Here is a 6,615-nt window from a genome sequence, read left to right on the forward strand (position 1 = left end):
CCCACTCGGTTAAAGACCTTGGTATACTAATATTGCTATTGCTCTCCTATATCTCCTATACCTTTCTTCTATTCTTATATCTCTTCTTCTATTCTTTCATTGATATGTTCTATTACTATATCTTCTTTTCTATTATTTCTTAGATATATTTTACTATAAGTATCTCTTCTATAACCTTCATTATGTATTTTACTATGTGTATATAGATACAGTGGTACCTCAAGATACGAACCCCTCGTCTTACGAACAACTCGTGATACGAACCCGGGGTTCAGAAAAATTTTGCCTCTTCTTACGAACTTTTTTCGAGTTACGAACCGGCGTTCGGAGACTGCTGGGAAGCCGCACGGCTGTTTTAAAAGGTGACAGCCAGGCGGCGGGGCTTCCCAGAAGCCTCCCGAACGCCAGTTCATAACTCGAACAAATTTCGTAAGAAGAGGCAAAATTTTTCTGAACCCCGGGTTCGGTTCGGGAGGTTGCTGGGAAGCCCCCCAGCCCGGCTGTCACCTTTTAAAACAGCCGCGCCGCTTCCCAGCTGTCTCCCGAAGCCGAACGCGGAAGTTCGGCTTTGGCGTTCGGCTTCAGGAGACAGCTGGGAAGCGGCGCAGCTGTTTTAAAAGGTCGCAGCCGGCCTGGGGGGCTTCCCAGCACCCCCCGAACCCTGAACCCAGATTCGGGGGGGTGCTGGGAAGCCCCCCAGGCCGGCTGCGACCTTTTAAAAGAGCCGCGCCACTTCCCAGCTGTCTCCTGAAGCCGAACATGGAAGTTCGGCTTTGCCGTTCGGCTTCAGGGGACAGCTTGGAAGCGGCGCGGCTGTTTTAAAAGGTCGCAGCCAGCCTTGGGGGCTTCCCAGCACCCCCCGAACCCCAAACCCAGGTTCGGGGGGGGTGCTGGGAAGCCCCCCAAGCCGGCTGTCACCTTTTAAAACAGCCGCGCCGCTTCCCAGCAGTCGCCGAAAGCCGGGTTTTTTGCGGGGTTTTTTTTGGTTGCACAGATTAATTGACTTTACATTGTTTCCTATGGGAAACAATGTTTCGTCTTACGAACCTTTCGTCTTACGAACCTCCTCCTTGCACCAATTAAGTTCATATCATGAGGTATTACTGTATATACCCACTAAAACCCTCATTGTGTATTGGACAAAATAAATAAATAAATAAAAATAAAATAAATAAATAAAAATAAATAAATGAAGATGCAAGATTGAAATGGGCAAGAATATATGTTTATTTCAATGTGTTTAAATCCCCAACAGTAGATTAAATTTCATTTAAAAATATCAAAGCATCCTTGTCGCATCACAGTTGTGGGAGAGATCACTGTTGCCCAAGGGATGCCCATTTGGGGGCTCATTCATATTCGTGGTCCTCACTATGAAAACTATTCTTTTCTAAGAAATCCAGGTGAACTGCAATGACTGGAGGAACTCTACTGTTATCTGCAGAAAGGGAAAAAGGAAAATGCAAGAAATTGAAACCTTGATATTTGGAAAAAGTAGCTGACAGAGTATTTCATTCTGACTAGCAGATTAATAATGTATAGGCTGTATAGAGACTGGCTGCACTGCTAACTTGAAAATTGTTCATCAGTCATCAAAGTTGAGTGAAATATTGAGCAGAAAAATGCAATGATTTAAAATTTGCACCTCAGCTATATGGTCTTTTTATTATATTGATTGATTGATTGATTGATTGATTGATTTTGTCCATTACACAATGAAGGTTATAGTGGATATACCCATGGTAAAATATATCTAAGAAAAAATAGAAGAGAAGATATAGGAATAAAATATATCAATGAAAGAATAGAGATATAGGATATAGGAATAGAAGAAAGATATAGGAGAGCAATAGGAAAGGGGACAGAAGGCACTCTAGTGCACTTATGCACAGCCCTTACTGACCTCTTAGGAATCTAGAGAGGTCAACCGTGGATAGTCTAAGGGTAAAGTGTTGGAGGTTTGGGGATGACACTAAGGAGTCCGGTAATGAGTTCCATGCTTTGACAACTCGGTTACTGAAGTCGTATTTTTTACAGTCAAGTTTGGAGCAGTTAATATTAAGTTTAAATCTGTTGTGTGCTCTTGTGATGTTGTGGTTGATACCAATACCTTTTCAAATATCTAAGAATGTCTATAATTATTAAACAGTAAAATTATTAAATCTTTTTTACTAAGTTTTACAAAGTTTCAGCAGTGATTAATTAGAACAGGAGTGTCAAATTCAAGGCCCAGGGGCCAGATTCGGCCCACAGGGTGCTTAGATCTGGCCCATGGGGCCTCCCTAGAAACAGCAAAAGGACCAGCCCATGGTGCTTCTGCCCAGCAAAAACAGAGCTTTGGAAGGCTTCATGAGGTTTCCTTCTCTCCCCCAATCTAACTGGCACAGTCTTGCAGGAGGCCATCACAGCTGGAAATAGAGCTCAGGAGTCTGTTTTTACTACCAGAGCACTCAGACCACCACAGGCATCATTCCTGACACGAATGATGTCGAATCAAGCTGGCCATGCCCACTTCCGCCCCCAAGAGCAAATACAATCCTGATGAGACCCTCAATGAAATCGAGTTTGACATCATTGAATTAGAATAACTCTGAAAAAACTGGAGAAACCAAGTTAATATACTTATTTGGCCATTTATGCATGTACTCCATGTAGAAAGGTAATGGTAGGATTTGATGGGGCAAGCAGAATCTCAAATACACAGTATCCCTGGATATTGCATAACCCTGGAGATTAATAACTAGATATTTGGAACATGCCTTGCCACACCATGATGTCCTAATACATTATACATAATGTAAAAGTACAGATTGGTATCTAAAAGATGTATAACACAACATATGAAATCTAGAACATATGTAATCCTTGATTTACTTACAACATAGTTCAGTTCTGTGGTTTCATGCTGATTACAGAAACAGTGGTACACAAGCCAATTCTTCAAGCCATGCCAAAAGGGTCCTGACAAGATGTAGTCTTGGGAAAAGAGATTAATATAATTTAGTGCTGTACAAAAAAAAAATCAGTAAAATGGAATACTATTTTATTCAAAGTACACAACCAAGTATACCAACTTTCTGTAGTACATCACTATTTTTTGCAATGGTAAATAAAATTATATGCTGCTGTGGGTACCACAGTTGTCCAAGTGCAAAGCAAACATAATTCCGAATATGTGTGGTGGTTATTTAAACTTTAGACTTATTTCTAAACTTTAACATGAAAACTTTATCAATAGAGGAATCAGATTAATTTAAGGAAGATATACCAATAGCAGAAGCTCAATGATCTATGGAATTCTTATTATTATTACTATTATTATTACTATTACTATTGCAGTAGTACCTCTAGATACATGCGAGTATTCCAGGATACGAGCCACGAGGGGAGAGAAATTTCTTTTTGAGACCCGAGCTCAAATTCGGGATACGAGCCGAGCGTCCACTAGGTGGCGCAAGAATCCTTGCTTCTGGTTATCTCGGAGGGGAAAAACAAAGTCTAAAGCCATTTGTTCCAGATATGAGTTGTTCGACATACAAGCTCCCTTCTGGAACAAATTAAACTCGTATCTAGAGGTACTACTGTACTATTACTATTACTATTACTATTTATTTATTTATTTATTTATTTATTTTATTTATTAAATTTGTATGCCGTCCCACGCTGCAGACTCGGGCCGGCTCACAACAGCAACAGAAAACAATATATAATACAAATTCAATAATTAGAAAGCTAAAAACCCATAATTTTTTTAAAAAACATGCACACAACATACCATACATAAACAGTATAGGCCTGGGGAAGATATTTCAGTTCCCCCATGCCTGATGTCAGAGGTGGGTTTTAAGGAGTTTGCGGAAGGCAAGGAGGGTGGGGGCAGTTCTAATCTCAGGGGGGAGCTGGTTCCAGAGGGTCGGGGCTGCCACAGAGAAGGCTCTTCCCCTGGGACCTGCCAAACGACATTGTTTAGTCGATGGGACCTGGAGAAGGCCAACTCTGTGGGACCTAATCGGTCGCTGGGATTCGTGCGGCAGAAGGCGGTCCCAGAGATATTCTGGTCCGATGCCATGAAGGGCTTTATAGGTCAAGACCAACACTTTGAATTGTGACCACAAATTGATCGGCAACCAATGCAGACTGTGGACTGTTGGTGTAACATGTATTACTATTACTATTATTATGAAAATTAAGGTTTCATAGGCTGAAGCTAACAAGGATGTTTCATTACTGTTGATTGAACTACTATAATATCAGGTGATTGTTTTCAGACTAGCTATTTCACTACCAATTAATCTATGACCACCTTCTACTTCATACCTCCCAGTGGCAAATAAAGGCCCACAGAGTTGGTCTTCTCCAGGTCCCGTCCACCAAACAATGTCAGTTGGCAGGGCCTCGGGGAAGGGCTTTCTCTGTGGCACCTCTGACACTTTGGAACCAACTGCCTCTGGACATCCGCATTATCCCCACCCTACTGGTTTTCCGGAAAGCTGTTAAGGGCTGGCTTTTCCAGTAAGCCTGGGACCATGAATGATTGAGAGTATGTATGGTTTTTAAGGGTTATTAATGCATTTCTTTATTGTTTTTACTGTTGTTATTGTAGGCCGTATTTTTTACACTGTCTTTTAAATATTGTTAGTATTGTGAGCTGCCCAGAGTCCAATTGGACTTGGGCAGCATATAAATTTCACAAACAAACAAACAAACACTGATTTGCTTTCAGAAACTTCTAAAATACATAGGCAGTAATTATGGTTAGAAGGAAAAAATGCCCATCCTTTAAACATATCATTAGTATTGCACATTTAATATCTCTGTGGTGAAATTCTTTGCCACATTTCTTTGCAAGAAATAAAAATTGTGGAAGAGGAACACACAAATATTTCATCCAACCAAATAAATAATCTACACATTAAATAAAGACTTATCAAAAAGAAGATCAACGTAATAGAAAGGCCACACCTAAACATTTTCTAAAATATCAGGCCAAGTTACACAAAGTCCTTTTTCAACAGTGTGTCACCTATGTTGGTGTTCACACCCAATAGCTGTTAGGCAGTGTTGGGTAAGTGATCACTGGCAACTAAATTATATTGATCTGAGCAGGGCTCTGTAAAAAGGGCTTTGCCTCAGGCATTTTTCCTCCTGCCTCCGGCTCCTGAAGAAGCAAACATGCTTGGTGCCGCTTTCAGGGGTATCCAGATGCTTCGGAAGGGCCACGCACAGGGCAGCGGCTGGGGGAGCCGTGTGCGATCCACCCACCACCCCCTTTTGTTCCTGGTGCTGTGTTTGCTTGCATGGGGAGGGTGTATGGCTGGCTTGAGCATGCCAGCGATCCCCCCCCTTTTTTGCTGAGGTGCTGGGTGAAGCGCTGATGATCCGACCCCCAGCCCACCTTTTGTTCCCTGCCCTGGGTTTGCTTGTGTGGGGAGGATGGCTGGCTCAAGCATGCCAGCAGTCACCTCCTTTTTTTAACTGATGCGCTGGGCGAAGCACTGATGATCTGCCTGCCCCCACCCCTTTATTTATCGGCAGGGGCATCCTCGTGGTGCAGTCTTTGGTTCAGGCCACGCTTGGTTTTGAGCTACCGAGGGAGAGAGTGAGAGCCCAGGGGCCCTTAGACAGCAACTCCTTCCCCACCGTACTTTTTGGTGGTCGCTGCAATTCCCTAGAGACATATTTGGCATAAAGGTTTCGCCGCATGGGTGTTCCTGAGCGTGGGGCCCTGTGGAAGGATGGGCGGCATCTTGAAGATCCCCTCCCCTTAATTCACCGTGGGATATATTTGTCCCTTGCCCACAAAGGTCCCTGGCAAAACCAGGCATCAATGCCTTCCCCTCAGGTTAACAACCAACCGTGTTCATTGTCAGTTAAAGCACCTTGCGATTCACTAGGTGACTGGGGGAACTGCTCTATAGTTAGTGTGATGTTTGTATATTTGTTTTGGTAGAATTTCTCATGGCGTTTTTGTTAATTTATTATTATTACTCAATTATGAATTGTCCCCCTCCCCCCCTTTTGCTGCTCTATAGAGGGGAGATGGGTTATGTTTAACTCCCCCCCCCCGCCCGATTATTTGACTGGGCCTTTCCCTTTCAGGGGCATTGGCTTAAATTTTATTGTATTATTAGCAAATAATCATATATAAATAATAATAATGACGTTAATTGCTGAATTAATAAATGAATAAAGAATTCTGGACGTGTAGGAGTTTGATTCCTCTACTTTTCCTTCAGGGAATTAGTAAATGTTTTTAACCAGAATTTCTCTGAATTAATTTTAACCCTGAATTAATTTTAATATGCTCAACATTATGAACTGGATTTAATTAGCACCTTGTTGTCCACATTAGCATACTTTGTAACTTAATAGAATGTTCCACATATTGTATAGGTATTCCTCATTTGGTCCTCATTTCGTCACCATTTGCAGTTATGAGATTAATAAACCAGTAAATTTACAACCTATCTTTGTATTTACAACCTCTACCAGTTGTCCTTGAAGCAAAGGAAAGCGGAAATAAGATAATTAGCATAGTCATGGTTATGTAATGACTGCTTTGCTTAGGTTGCTGGCACTACACCTGGTTGATATGGTAGGATTATACGCACTAAT

Source organism: Erythrolamprus reginae, chromosome 3 (assembly GCF_031021105.1).
Source record: "Erythrolamprus reginae isolate rEryReg1 chromosome 3, rEryReg1.hap1, whole genome shotgun sequence".
Lineage (NCBI taxonomy): Eukaryota > Metazoa > Chordata > Lepidosauria > Squamata > Dipsadidae > Erythrolamprus > Erythrolamprus reginae.